At 43.1% G+C, this 15,351-nt stretch overlaps 1 protein-coding gene across 15 annotated transcripts in view; it reads right to left on the bottom strand.

Annotated features, from left to right (window-relative positions):
• Positions 1–15,351, bottom strand: part of LOC146206288 (uncharacterized) — an 84,417-nt gene that overhangs the window by 17,617 nt on the left and 51,449 nt on the right. For 10 of the 15 annotated variants that reach the window (XR_014704422.1, XM_084590913.1, XM_084590909.1 and 7 more), the window contains 2 exons: positions 2,271–2,358; positions 1,467–1,599 (listed from right to left, as the gene is read on the bottom strand). The gene's annotated coding sequence lies outside the window, so the exon portion shown is untranslated. Of the gene's footprint in view, positions 1–601; positions 721–1,466; positions 1,600–2,270; positions 2,359–15,351 lie in introns of all 15 variants that reach the window. The other 5 variants (XM_084590914.1, XM_084590906.1, XM_084590915.1 and 2 more) reach the window with 3 other exon arrangements.

Here is a 15,351-nt window from a genome sequence, read left to right as displayed (position 1 = left end):
TAGGCATGACATCGGCACATGAAATATTGATTCCTGTTGGCGTTGCGGTTATGAACGAAACATCATGAGCATGTCTCTGACAGTGCCGTGCACTGACTGGTCATCGAGTGGTGCGATGTCACGAGACTGCATGACATAGCCAAACTGGCAGGCGCTGCAAATTTGGACTTCGCTTCCGAAGTGGGAGGATGAGGTGATCTATATCTATCAAGTTAGCCAAGACCCTTAGATTCTCAGACACTCTGCCTCTAGACTATGCGCGCACATTCATACAGCTTGGTTAAAGCTGTGGTTTATATCCATATGGCATAACCTTTCGTACAATGATGTACTATCACGCAATTGTATACTACTGAGTACGTGTCCGATAAAAGAAATTAGGAGAATGCTGAAGCTTCGCTTAAGAGCAGATGCGATAGTGCTTTTGACACCGCATTTTTATTCTGTGAATTTGTGGCATTCAGAGACTTGCAAACAGTTTATCAAAGTGTTACATGTCTTTAGTTGGTTTGGATTTAGGGTAAAGGAAGGCACAGTATCTGTCCAACTGTCCAGTATCTGACCCCTTCTGTTCGACATCGATGGCGGGAAAAAGACCTACCAGTGACTGACAGGTGCCCTCACTGTGAGACTCCACCTGACGTCTGCGATGTGCGTCACTTGTTGTGGACGTGTCCATCAACAACGCACATTAGGCAACGGATAATCATGAAGGTGGGCCTGTGGTGGAATCGCGATAGTGATTATGAGAAATGGACAATCGCTATACTGCCAACCTTCTCGAATACATAAGCACAACTGGACTGCACTCCTTCTTTTAACTTTCTATCTCCTGCATCCCATTCCCCCTTTCAACTTATGCCTTGTGGCAAACTCTTCGAAAAAAAAAAAAAAAAAAAAATAACGCCATACAATTGGAGGTGCATATGTCGTTGGTTCAAATCCCTATTGCAAACTAGCCTCCAACTTGACTAACATATGAACACTAATGGCAAGCGATACGATATAACACCATCCTAAATGCTGTACAAGAAACAATTTCATCACAATTTTAATAGAAAATCACATGTGCATTTTTTCCAACCCATTTCTTAAAGCTTTTCGGCACAACGATTTCGATATGCTTTCGCATAATACAGCCACAAATATAAGACGGCCAGTTAAGCAAGTGGCAAAGTAAAACTATGCAGACAAGGAGCCACAAGGCTAGCCCTCAAACGACGACCACTGTTCAAGGTACAGCATTCTACACAATCAAGCCCATTGCTTTGATGAGGTATTGAAGACAGTCTCTGCAAAATACTACAGCAATGCACGTGACAGAATGTAGCAAAAAGCTTTCTACTCTGGCCATCGGTCCTCGACTGTGATGTCAAAAGCCAAGACGGCATTCACTGATCCGTCTCTCCGACTGACAAGTGAAGGGTAGGTGAAGAATACTGTTAGTCTGCGCGCTTCTCTCTCACCTGTTTTGATGTCACACACGCGGAGTCCCTGTTCCAAGATCGTTCTGTATGCTGTGCCGTTCCTAGTGCCCTCCTACAGACACCCTGCCTACCACCAAACGTGGAGGAGGAAGAGAAATTTGGCTTGCGGAGGCTAGGCGGTCAGGTAGGAGAGTGAAAAAACATTGTGAGGAAGCAGGAGGAGAAACGACAGAATTGGTTGATTGCGGTGGCTGTAACTACGCTACTAATTACTATTTTATTTATTTATTCAAACAACTCACAGGCTCCTTGTTAGGAGTATTAGGAGTTAGGAGTAAAGTTTACTGCCTTGCATTCTAAGGGCGAAGCTTCTCACTTCCCGGGGAGGAAAATATTTTTAACCGGAGGGCTAACCATGACCCTTTAACGCTGTTACGTCACACTCTTTAAGGCTGATATTAAGTGGGCCCAAGAGCAAGCAGCTGAAATGATGCAGTCAGTGCTCAAAATACACTATGCATTGTACTCATATCAAAGGAGAGTCAAAAAAGGATAGCAGCAGCATTCCGCTCGGCCTAGTCAAGGAGCCGCCCTACGCATCAGCATACGCGGTAAAACCTGAATTTTATAAGGCATTTTTTAAAGTGTTGGTCGCACAACTAATTTCCTCTTTTCTGAGGGCCAGCAGTTTTGCAAAGTGCCAAATTTTTCTCTGTATCCATCTCCCAATTTTTATTACCCTTCTCCTATCACTTGTCCCATGGTGAGCTACCCTTCTTTATCAAGAACTGTGGAGACGTGATCACTCTGCAAATGCGTATCACTGTTGGTGTCAATACTAACCTTATAAAGAAATAGATGGCAAATAACAGTTAATCTACTAGCAGCAGGCCGAGTGCTGCTCTTGCTCTGCTTGCTTCTTCCAGTGGTCCTGCAGTGATAACAAAAAATCATAGAAACTGAGTCAAAATATGTCTCATTCCACTCCCCCCCCCCTCCTTCCCAACTAATGTCACAGCGTGCACCGGGTGTTGGCGCCGAAATTAGACAAAATTAAGTCCTGCTGCAGCAATTTCTACGACAAATACTTGGAAGGGGAAGCACTAGCAAATGCTACATTTACTTTGATTAAAATAACTCTTTGGGCCAGTTGGTTCATACTAGCAAATGTAGCATGTAAATGTAGCACATAAAAAGACCAGAGCAAAATACGGGGACAGAGGAACACAAAATGACAGGACAGGCGCTGTCCTTTGTCCCCGTGTTTTGCACTAGTCTTTTTATGTGCTACATTTAATATCGTAGACATTTGTGCAATTCGATTTAAGTGGCGTATGTAAACAGTGGAGTGCAGAGGAACAAAAGAAGCAAGAGACGGTCAATGGTCAATCTAGAGAATGAGCGAAGTTGTCAGCGACAAAGTAGCCTGAATGACTATAAAACTGTTAGGTGCTTGGAAAATTGTTTGCGGGATAGGAGACCCCATCATCGCAGCGTGGCGCTGTAGGCGTCAGTGAACAGCGCCATCTCCTGGCGGCTCCACATAACTGACCGGGCAGGCCAGACTATGGATAGTGCACTGTGTGACGACGCTATGGCCTGCAAAAAGCAGGAATTGTCAGTCGCCTATTGGGGCACGGAGCTGACGCCCGTGCTGACGCATTTTCTGTTCTTCACTCAGGTTATCTACAATGCCACATCACAGCACCGTACCTATAAGACCCGAGAATACATGGACATGGCAGCATCACTGAACTTCACTGCGATGCACTACAGCAAAGAGGGAACCATAATGTGCAGCGCAGTTGAATTCGACCGTTGCCCGTTACCAAACGCTGCGTGGTGTGGCATGGTTGATGCGAAAAAGGCATAATCGGCGTGTCTATGAGGTTTAAAGGCGAACTATTAAATTTTTTAACAATTTGAACTGAAATAAAATTAGGTACCATAAAGTCCCCACTCTACGGTACACAAAATAGCTATTAAAACACAAAGCTTGCATGTTTTAAAAACTGCGAGAGCCAGCAAAACCAAAACTGTGTTCAGATTACGCAATGCCGTCACGACAGTGCGTCCAGTGAGTGACGTCACATGTAACCTCAAAACTGGCAACCGTTAGCAATAGAGTCGATCATTACTTCCATTAGATGACCAAAATTAGGCTCGAAATTTTCTCCTGTCAACGCAGAGCAAATATCGACGGCCGCACATCGTATGACATCAGACCATGCACGTTTTTCTGTAGTAATTTTCCCAACTAAGGCAGAAAATAGGATACAGTTAAATCTTGTTACAAGAGACACTGTTACAAGAGACACTCAGTTATGAGAGACATTTGAAAATTGTTTGGTTGGTTTTCTTATGTCTGCCATGTTAACAACATTGCATACAAGAGACATGGTTACAAGAGACACTCTGTTACTAAGGGCAACTTTTGCAGGTCCCTAGAGTAAATTCTTCACTATTTAGAAGAGACACAACCCAGCTGTGCTCATGCAATGCAGCTGAAGCGTGCCAACTCGTACATGATGCACTTCAGATTCCATTAGCTAAATTCTGTTCCATATCAGCATTCTTTTTGTTGTATATGTCAGGAACTGGAAGTAGTGCTTCCCCATGATTGGAAGTCAAGACAACCCCGTTGTTTCAGCCACTGGTATCGCATTACTGTCTCTTACGAAGCAAATCAAAATGCATGAATGACATCCAGCATTTTTAACTCCTCGCTGTTAAAATTTGATCAAAAGATGAAAGCTCAGAATCCTGATGCCTTCCTCTTTGTGGACAATGCTTCTTGCAGCACCAAAGTTCTCGTGCTCAAAGCCACCAAAGTTATTTTTTCCCTCCAAACTTCACACTCTACCTTCAACCAATAGACAAAGGCATTAGGCACTAAGTCAAGTTGTTGCACAAAGCAAGGTTGGTAGAACGTCTGTTGCTCGACAGGCAGCAAGACTGCACAACTGTTCACTGTAAGACTTCAGACAAGCAGGCTTTAAATGTGGTGACATGATGTAAGAGGGTCCATATACGGATACTGTGGAAAGCTTCCTTGAAGATGAAGCTTGGGCCAGCATCCAAGAGACTGCTGAGGTACCAAAATCTTTTGAGGAATTCGTATCTGCAGATGTGGATCTTGTGTGCCCCCGAAGAGCTTACAGACTGTGCAATTCTCGCGCAAGTAAATGGCACATGTGGCATAGAGGATGACTAGTACAAAGATATTTCAGAGGAAAAGTGTCAGCATCTGTGGGTGACAAGCATGTAAGAGTGCTTCAAAGGTATTAGAGCAACAGTAAGGCTTGCAAGGTGAAGTGCTTTACCTCCAGAATTTGGGAAGGAATACACTCTGCACTCACAAAAATACACACTAGTATGAATAATTTCTTTAGGCTTTCCTGAACAATTTCCTGTTAATGCGTGTAAATGCATTCATGTGCTGATGTGCAGTAAACTGATCAACACAGTGCTTTTATAATTTTTGGTTACAAGAAACCATGCTTACAAGAGACATTTTTTTCGGGTCCCTTGAGTGTCTCTTGTAACGAGGTTTTACTGTATATGAAATTCAATTACTCTGGAACAAATATCAACCAGCTGTGAAACTTGGCACAAAGGATCAGAAGACAGAGGAAAACAGACCGTGAAAATTTCGACGAAATCTAAGCAGGTAGAAAAGTGTCAGAGTTGGCCTTTAAAATCTCAAAGCAGCCCAGGCTATGCAGTAAGTAGGCCATAACAGAGGGCTCCGGAAATTTTAATCACCTTTAACCTACATTAACACTGCACAGTACACGGGTAGCAACCATAACACAGGCTCCTTGCTTTTCACCTCCATCGAAACATGGCCGCCATGGCCGGGATCAAACCCAGGTGAAATGAAAAATCATGCTTTTCAAGTTCTGGCATGTCTATTGCCAGCAAATTGGTTTTTTTTTTTTTTTTTTTACATAAAGGGAAATCCAAGATACTAAGAAACTTTGTATTCTCTAATAAGCATGCTGGCATGGCTGTCCAAATTGGCTTGTCATTTTTTTTCGAGCTACACAGCTTTAGCAAAAAAACCTAAAAAAATAGCTATAAAGAATTCAGGAAATAAAGTTCCTCCGAGATCAGCACGTTACTCTTATTAAGAGCTAGAAATGGCAAACGCGGTAGCTTCTCCCGTGGTGGGTGTGTTTCTTCAGAAGTTTTATTAAATCATCTGTAATGCTCATTTGGAGACGCCATCAACTCTTTACAAGCTCTCCAGCGCAGCCGTATGCTCCATGCTGAGATGCTTTCTGTAGACGAGCTGCTTTCGAAGTGCACTGTAATTACAGCAGTTGATGTGTCCGCAGCAAAAACTACTCCCCTCCCCACATTCACACACCAGGGTGCTATCTAGTGACTGTAGCAGCGGGACTGAATGATGACCACAACGGTGGTGCCGAACAAGTGGTAGAAAAGTTAGCCCAGGGAGTTGACCATGACGATATCAGGACAATAGTACAGCAAGTGCAGATTGTGGTGTGCACAGTGCCGGAACTACTAGGACAGCAGGAAGGTTGAAAAAGGCATAGTGATGGTTAATCGCAGCATAAAGAAGTTATGACAGGGGCACCAAATGCTCATTGGTTTTGGTTTTCAACCACTGCAGCGCACTTAAAGCAAACTGATTTTAAAAAAAGGAATGACCGATGACTCCCAGATGACTCCCAGTGCGGCATGATAATATGTGGCATTGGCTGAGTTGTCTGAGATGCTGGCATCAGGAAGTACTCCTTTTTTGCCGGTGGCGGTTAAAACTGCGCTCCACGATAAAATTTTCTTTCCTCTTGATTTTGTTACCGGGACAACAATACAGTGCTTCACTAGGCTTTCCTCAGGCCGCTATTAAATGGACTAGTGCTACAGAGTCTTAAATTGGAGAGAATGGCTTCTATGGAAGTTCCCTATCCCTATCCTGGAGAGAGGCTTCGAAGTGGCGGAAGTAAACAGGGAAGTGGGTGGAGCAGGCTTTGGAAGAGGATTTAAATGCGGTAGCATCCAATTTAAGGGTGGGAGCAGAAATCGGCTGATGCCTGGCGGGCCGGGCAGTAGCTTTTTTAGAGAATCCGCGAGGGCTCCAGGCACAGGTCCGCAGAAGAAAGAGAAATTAGGAAGGCTGAGCCCAACAAAATGGGAAAGAGGGGGTACTTCCAAAAAGAAAAGAAAGAAAATAAATTTAACGCCAGGATCAGTTACACAAACATGCAAGGTGGTAGAAGGAGGGTGAAATAGTTAGAAATTGAGCAGCATTTAAAGGAAAGCGAAATAGGTGTGTACGCTCTATGCGAAACACATCTAAGGTATCTAAGATCCATAATCTATTGATGGCTACGTATAGGAAGGGTGCAACAGAACAACAAAGAAGGGGGAGGTGTATGTATATATGTTGATACACTGAGGAACAAATTGGCAACAAATCATCTTGCAAAGAACATATCTGGGTATCGGGAACAATTGCTGGTAAAAGGACATGCTTGGGAATAGTTTATTTAGAGAAAGGGGACAACTGCCCACAGGAAAACCTCGTTAAGTGCTTCAGTGAAGACATAAATTAGTTTGGAGATAATGCCAATATAGGGGACTTCAACGGCCACATCCAGAGCTCTTTAATACTACCAGTTGCGAAACTTCCCACAGGGCCCATGTACCAAAAACCGGCGGTTCTGATTGGTTGAAATTCGGGTGTATACGAATAGTGGTGGCGGCTACGGCCATTAAAGGAAACTGCAGCTAAGTTGCAAATTTCAGATTGCTGATAAATGCACTACCACCTAGAAAATAAAATTAGTTGAAGGCTCGCAGTAGCAAGGGTTCTTAGAGATAACAGCGTAGAGTGAATTAAGATAGAAAAGAAGAAAGAATAAAGTGATTTCCAAAAAGCAATGACTGCAATAGCAGAAAGCTTCTATTGACCGCTTCTAGATGGCGTGACAATTCATAGGCACCTGAAAAATGCATACAAAAGCTAGTCACTTTTTGAAGTGGTTTCCTAAGTGATACCATGATCCAAAAGCTCTGGCTACATCGAAAATCTGCATGGATACACTGATTGTAACGGGAAGTTAACGCTAGACTCCAGTGAGCAACACAACCCATTTATTTTAAACAGAGAAACTAAATGTGAGACACAAATCATGTGAGAATTTCGGAACAGCCAGATGATAATTGACTAGTACTACCTAATGTCGCAGAGAATTTATAGCAAGCTCACTAAGGATTACTAGACAAAGAGGATGAGTACAGTCTGGGAAGTGATTATAAACATATTAATCTGCAGCTGGGGCCCTGTTCAACACGGAAATGCAGGAAAGACAAAAAGAAAATGCACAATTAAACGACTAAGAAATAGTGTTGACAGCAGCACATATAGAGGAAGCAATAGGAAAACGCTCCACAGCAAAGTGGGATTATAAGCAGGTAGAACTACTCATAAGTATGAAAACTAAAGAAGTAAAAGCAGCAAACCACTGGTGTGGGAAGAGGAAGCCACGATGCTGATGGAATAAGGAAATTATAGAAACCATCGAAGAGCAATGGGCAGCTTTAAGGGAAAACCAAGATGCAAAGAATACATAGTTGTCTCAGAAGTAAATAGACCAAAAATGGGAATCATATCAACTAAAGAAACTGGCTGTACAGAGAGAGAGAAAGAGAGAGAAGGCAGAGAGGTTAACCAGGAAAGCTTCCGGTTTGCTACCCTGCACTGGGGAAGGGGAATGAGGAGTTTAAAGGAGAAAGATAGAAGAGAATGATAGGAAAGGTAAGGCGGCGAGGAGCACAGTCACAGTTTCTCAATCAAGTTTGTGTCTCTCATAAAACACATAAGTGCTTTGAAGGCTTTGCCGTTAGACGCCTTCTGTGGCCATGGGCCGAGGATTTTCTCCTCTGTGGGCTGTACAGGCCCTCGTAAAAAGCAAAATAAAGCAGTCCATTGATTGCTATAGGGCTGAATCTGGCAATGCAACTAAAAGCAGGGCAAGAAAATTCTAGAACCATATAAGCTGGCTAGGTAAGAAGAATCAGAGAATTATGAACAAATTTTAGATACCCAGGAAAAATCTTTAGAGGGAAATGATGCTTACGTCAGTTAAAGCTAAGTCATTTAGGTTTCATGATAGGGTAATCTCCCCACAAGAGCAACACAGGACCACAAGATAGAAAGCAGCTTAGAACTTAGCAATTTGAACTGAAAAATGGAGGAAGAAAATATTCCTAAATGTACATCTGCAGGGATTGATAACATTCCAATCAAGCTGATTAACACACTAGGTCCAAGAAGCAAGGAAGCATTGTTAAAAGCTCCGGTAATCGTCATAACGAATAAGCGAATTCCAGACAGCTGGCGGCATAGTACAATGATTTTGATTTATAAAGGGAAAGGAGATAGGATGTAAATAAAACCGTACAGGCCGATTACAATAACATCTGTTATATATCGGCTGGCGATGCAAGCAATGAAATTGAAAATGCAGTAATGGGTAGAAGTAGTGGCGTCGCTAGGGTCACCCGCACCCGGTGCGGAGGCACGAAACGACCTCTCTTCCCCCCCCCCCGCCCGCGTGTTGCAACCACAAAGAGAAGATGAGCAGAGGAAGAGGATGAAGCAGGAACATAACTGACGACGATGTGGCGCTCGGTCCAAAAGCCAGACCAGACGCACTGCGGACTGTAGGCGGGCGGCTGGCGTTCTTTTTCTACGCCTCGTGGCTGGATATCACGTACGCGCTAGCACCGCGCATACTCGTTTTCGTCCTCAGTGGCTGTCTATCATTTTCACGAAGCCTGTAAACATCCCGTGTGTGCTCAGTCACAGCTTGAAAAAGAACGCACCTGCTCCTGCTCGGGGCTTCGTTCGGGGCCCCTAAGCGATCAGTAAGATCAACTCTTGCAAACACTGACCCTACTGCCAGGTACCACTGCAACAATCCTTTGATCAGCGCTGCGGCTGTTTTCCAAAAATGAAGGCGCCTCTGAAATGTTGCAACCAGAACTCTTCATCATGCTGCAGCTAACTGTCTTGGGGTGTTCGACTACATTGGTTAGTACCAAGAGGGCGGTGGTTGTCAGCGAGGTCGCATAATGGGAGTCCACATGTAGGTAAACACTTCCAGCTCACTCTGTAACTGAACCCGTTCCTCAAATCTTTCAATGCCACACGTTGTATTAGATCACAGGCAGAGCCTTTCTCGAGCCACATGCATAGGTGAAAGTCTTTTACTAAGCATTCTCTAAATTTAACTTTTCTCCTCTCCTTTACTGCAAAAGATACAAGTTGACTTCCGCATCCAGACTGCAAAGTAACCAACACACATTGATGTCGCACCAACAGAAAATATTAAGCGTGAAGCTGCCTTTTGGAACTGGGAGATGGTGGGCATTTCCAAGCTAATTTTTCTTTAACGCTTTCAGTTGCCTTTTTCATTTTAACAATGCCTTTGCCTTTCTCAGAGAAAAAAGGTGAGAACCGCATAAGTACCCTTAGGTACATTCACTCTCAATTCCCCTTTTAAAGCACCTGGCCTTGCTAAGGGTGCCTTCCTTCTCATTACTGTTTTTCTTTTTTTCTAGTCAGCATGTAGTGATCAGACTTGCCATTCCACAGAACAACAGAAACTGCTACAGTGCATTGCGTGCCTTTCGGCGTGTTGAAAGTGTGTGGTGGATGTGCGACTGGCCCGAGGAGCGAGAAAAACACAGAAGATAAATGAACAAGACAAAGGACTGCCGGCGAGATACTGCCAGCGGTCCGCGCTAGGGAAAGGAGAGTGAACTGCACACACACAAAAAGAGGTGATGCGGCGGCGCGCCTGCCAACGGTGTCGTCTAGCTCCGGCGCAGGGGTTCCCGATGGGTATCGGGTTAATGCTGGTGTTTGCAGTGTACACGCACGTACACAGGCCCGGTCCAACGTTAAAATGGCGTGGAGTCTAGCATAAACTAAGGCATGTGTTTTCGAGCATTCCTCACAACAGAATAATTCGTTCTACGAGAAGATCACACTTGACAATCAGTAGCACCTATGGACACCTTTTCGAGTCTTTAGACAATAATTCAGTTCGCCCTCCACCCTTCCTATCACTGCCCAGCTGCACCCCCGAGCGCTGCACCCAGTGCGGACCGCACCCGCCCCACGACGCCACTGAGTAGAAGTAATAAGCTACTCCGAGAACTGCAGAATGGCTTCAGACAAATAGTAGTCAATTAAATGAGAGCCTGTTCATGCTTATCCAATACATAAAAATAACTACGGCAGAAAACAGTATTTAGCCTTCCAGAATATAAACAGAGCGTACAACATAAACAAGGAACTCCTGTGGAACATACTAAAAGATGAAGATATAAGTCCCGAGGTGACAGATTTCCTACAGAAGATATCCAGCGATAATAAAGTGGAAATTACATGGGAACGGAAGAACTACGAAAACTGTCGATGTATGCAAAGGATTAAGATAAGGTTGTCCTCTCCCCCCTACCCTACAGTTCATGCTTTATTTAGTAAATATGGAAAGAAGGCTACAAGAGAGTAATCTGGGTTTTAGTCTTTCGTACAGATTAGGTGGAAACGTCGCAATGCAGCGCCTAACTGTTTTAATGCATGCGGACAACATTTTACTATAAGCAGATAGCCAAGAAGACTTGCAAATTCTAGTTAATTCTAGTGGAGACAAAAAGGACACTCTAGGATTCAGTTTTAGTGCAATAAGGTCAGGTCTGATGATCTTCAATGGTTTAACTGATCATGTGTTTAATTTACAATACCGTGAAAATTCCAGACTGATAGAATATAATTTAGATGAACCTCTGGTTGGGCTAGTTGGTACATGGTTCTTTTTTTCTCCTTAATGACGAGTTGCGCACACAAAAACTCTTCGTTTTCTTCAACTCATCATTAAGGACGACAGAACATAAATACCTCGGGGTATGAATGGATGAAGAATTGACATACATAAAAAAGCATGAACAGTATGTTATCACAAAAGGGCGAAAAGATGCAGGGATAATGAAACGTAGGGCATTGTGGGGATACAACAGGTATGAGGTGCTGAGGAATATTTGGAAAGGATTTATGGTGCCAGGGTTTATTTTTGGTTAAATATCTGTTAAAACACTACTTAAACCTGTACGAATTTATCAAGTGAAGTATGGGTGTGTCTGAACACAGAGCCTAATTGTGTATGTTAAGCTTAGTTATGCCTCTGACCATAGTTACCAGATTCTAAGCACCCCCTTTTTTCTAGATTACAATGCCGAAAGTGAAAGGGGGTGCCTAGATTAAAGAATCCTGAAATTCCCCCCTCCCTCTGTTTTCGCGGTGATATTTTGACGAGTTGTCTTAAAGTTCAAACTGTAGGAGCCCTCTACAAATTTGCCCGGGCCTCCATTACAGCTCTAAAAAAACTGACATTAACAAAGCAAAGCACATCGACTATTCGCGTTAATCTCCTCGAGCGCCGCCGAAACCAGGACCATGTAACAACATGCTAATAGAGTTATCAGGGTTGCTCTCAGTAAATTTTCGCCGTTCTGTGCCACCATCTATCATATAGCGTCAAGCACAGCAACACAAGAAGCCAGAGATCACGTTAAGGATGCCGCGCCACCAACAACCTCGGACAGCTCCAGCTCGACAACAGAGTGAGCAAGCGCGCTTGGCGGTCTTGGACACGCACTTCCTAATAAAAAGTAAAGAAGAGGCTGCTTAGATTTGCATGCACTTTTTTTTCAACAATATTTTCACCAGTATAGTGGGGGTGCTTAGATTTGAGAAAATACCACAATTTCTTCTCTATTCTGTCTTGGTTTTATTTTCAAATGCCAAACAATGGCCATAACTTCACAGTCCAGCATATGTCATGTAAGTGTTCCAAGCTGCCTCATATGTTGAAGAAGTTATGGCAATGTTCTCGATCCCTCCAAACATGTTTTGATCTAGATTTCTGGAGCAATAAATGGTTGGTCCACAGCCTTAAGAGGGTGCCCAGGACAACCAAGAAGATCAGAAGGCAGGCCCCATCTGGGCCAGCGCGCTCTAGAGAGATCGAGTTTCTCAAGTGTCACGCTCGTGGCAGCACGCTCTGAGAAAGTAACCTTTCTGAGCGATCCTGTCATTGCAGCCTTTAGTGTTGTTGTCATTTGAACTGCTTGCTACAAATTATCCCATGTTTGTTACAGAGTGACTCTCGTGAGCTTATTCCTCGTCCCACATAGACATACATGCTTCACAGGTTGACTGGCCCATCTTTTAACCAATGTTTATAGATCCTTTTCAGTTCCAAAACTAGCCGCGCTTTGCGCCTAGGCTTCGAGATGGTGCTGCGGTCAAATTTTGTGCCACGCTGGCCACACTGCGATATAGAAACACAGCCAGTTCTGCAGTAGCTGTGCGCATTTGCTTTGTGTTTCCTTGCTATCTAGTGATCCAGTTTCTTTTTAATGAATGTTTGTGAGTCCCCAAGAGTAGCGCAATTAACTTCAGCAGCTTCAAGTGTGTGGTCTGGTGTTTCAGTGTTGCCGGGGCTGATATTGCCGTGATAATGATGATCCGCAAGTAGCATATGCTTCTGGACAGTTCTCGTGCTAAAGTATTCTATTCTATTGCCCTGAGAAAGTAGGTAGTGCATCTAATGTCATCTTTGGAATGCACTTGGATTGGGTAGCGATATGTAAATCTGTTTTTTGCCAGGATGTACAGGGGTGGTCAAAAGTTCCCAGGCCACAGGGTCTGCTTCTGAACAGTATAGTCAGGCAGCTACGACGGCCCCAAATCTTAAAATAAATGTGGAGGGTAGAAGCAGCATTATTCTAACCTCTGAGAATTTATAGCTTTAATTGGATCTCACGTGTCAGAATATGCTGACCAGAAGCAAAACCTGCAGCCTGGGAACTTTTGACCCCCCCCTGTACCAGTGCAACACAAAGAAGAAACAGAGATGCTTCTTTCTTTGCCGTTGATCCGCTTCTCCTTGTTTGGTGGGAGACTGATACCTTGCGTTGTCAAGCTGCTGGGAAACCTTTGCAATGATATGACGATGCTGTACTCAAGTTTTATTGCTAATAAAAATGAATTAATAACTAAGACTTGCAATTGGTGTAGGGCAATCACACTCAATACCAGCTCTCCAATTAAATATGACTGATGCTCTAGTGGAATGTTCAATTTTAGATAACAATTAATGGTAATAATAATTAGAACCTGCAATTATAGTTCAGTTCAATTTTACTGAACAAAAGCTAACCAATGATATTATGACTTGATGTGCAAAATTCAAGTAAACCACAATTCACTAATTACCAGTAATTAATATAGACCTAAAAGTACCTGGCAAAATTATAATACACACGAGCTATCCAATGATATAACATTCGTGGCTAGCTGTCATACTCGGCATAAGCTACACAGCCACTGCAGACATTCTGTACAGGCCACGCATGAGCTATTAATGCTACGCATCAAATTCACTGGCGATCAATGGTATTAGTGCGGTGTGGTATGCTTTGAATGCTAGCAACTGAAGTGCTAGCATTCAAAATCACTGCGAAGCAGCTTTCAAAGCGCAAGCGTGAAGGGAACACCGCTTTTACTACACGCCTTGGCTTTAGTTTCTGTGGTCAATAAAAAGTGGTGGAGCGAGCATGCACTCGTTACAAATGGTTCGATATTTAAATCATGAAAGATGACGCCTCTAGAGCACTTCGGATAAATCCCGATCTAACGTGCCTGCCAAGATCAAATGACCATTATTTATTACAGCATGTGGCAGTGCCAGTCATTGTACCCACATGTATATGTCAGCATTAAATGACATATGGGGAAATGAGCACGCATGAAAATGATTATTCTGCCCCAAAATAATGTTAATGCAGATGCCCATTTCTTTTAAATCACATTGTTGGTACTGCCACAGGGTTTAACTACGTAAACTAAAATCGCACAGCTAGTGACGCCGTGAACACCACGCTACTGTAACAGACGCTTTTTCTTGGCGCAAAGGTCGACAGCAGTGTCGTGGTGGCGAGAACAGACGCGGGCCACTTTTTCCCTGCTGGAGTGCTGAGGAGATGAACTGAAAAGGATCTATAAACGCTGTTTTTAATTGTGTCTGCAAACGTCATCAGAGGGATAACAAGTAACCGTTAAGGGAATCCTATGCCTCTGCCCATAGTACAGGTTTGTGACATGCGGGTATAAGAGGCATGAAAAGCTCTAAACCTCTAATACAAGTGCTGCTTTGTCATTTTAATTCACTAAAATGGCTGCCTGCTTGCAATAGGATCCAGAATGACAACAAATAAAGAAGCAAGGATTATATATATATTTTTTTTGTTCTCACGTGGCCTACAATGGTCATATGTCACAGCAATCGTTCACCTGTTGGAACTGAAACCAAAATAGCATGACACAAAAAATTCAATCAAATTGTTTAGTGTTTGTAGGCAAATATGTAATATTAAATAACAAAGAGAAACAAAATTTGCTGTCTATACTGCTTATAAAAACTTAATTTTCAATTCTGAAAGTGTTAACTACACACAGAAACACATGATGAGAGTTAATAAAACATGAACAGCCAGGTCTTATTCATGTGATCATTTTATTGTTCGGTAATTTTTAGTTAAGTGACAGAGCAACTGCAACCAGTGAAACAGTGCCTTGTTACCAACTGTGGCTACACACCTTTGTTTAACATGATCAAAGTTCCAAAATATAGTGCACTCAGATAAGTCGTTCATGCCATATGCCATAGGTACCATTAATAACACGTTAAATCATGGATGTAGAGAGCGATTAAATGTTTAAGCATAGAACCATTCTTTGTTAAATTATAACACTCCCAAACATGAAACATATGCCATTTATAGACCGTTTTATCATGGGCGCTGCCATTTTGTGTAT

Source organism: Amblyomma maculatum, chromosome 1 (assembly GCF_055883805.1).
Source record: "Amblyomma maculatum isolate TAMU_Amacu chromosome 1, ASM5588380v1, whole genome shotgun sequence".
Classification (NCBI taxonomy): domain Eukaryota; kingdom Metazoa; phylum Arthropoda; class Arachnida; order Ixodida; family Ixodidae; genus Amblyomma; species Amblyomma maculatum.
This window is presented reverse-complemented; position numbering and strand designations above follow the sequence as displayed.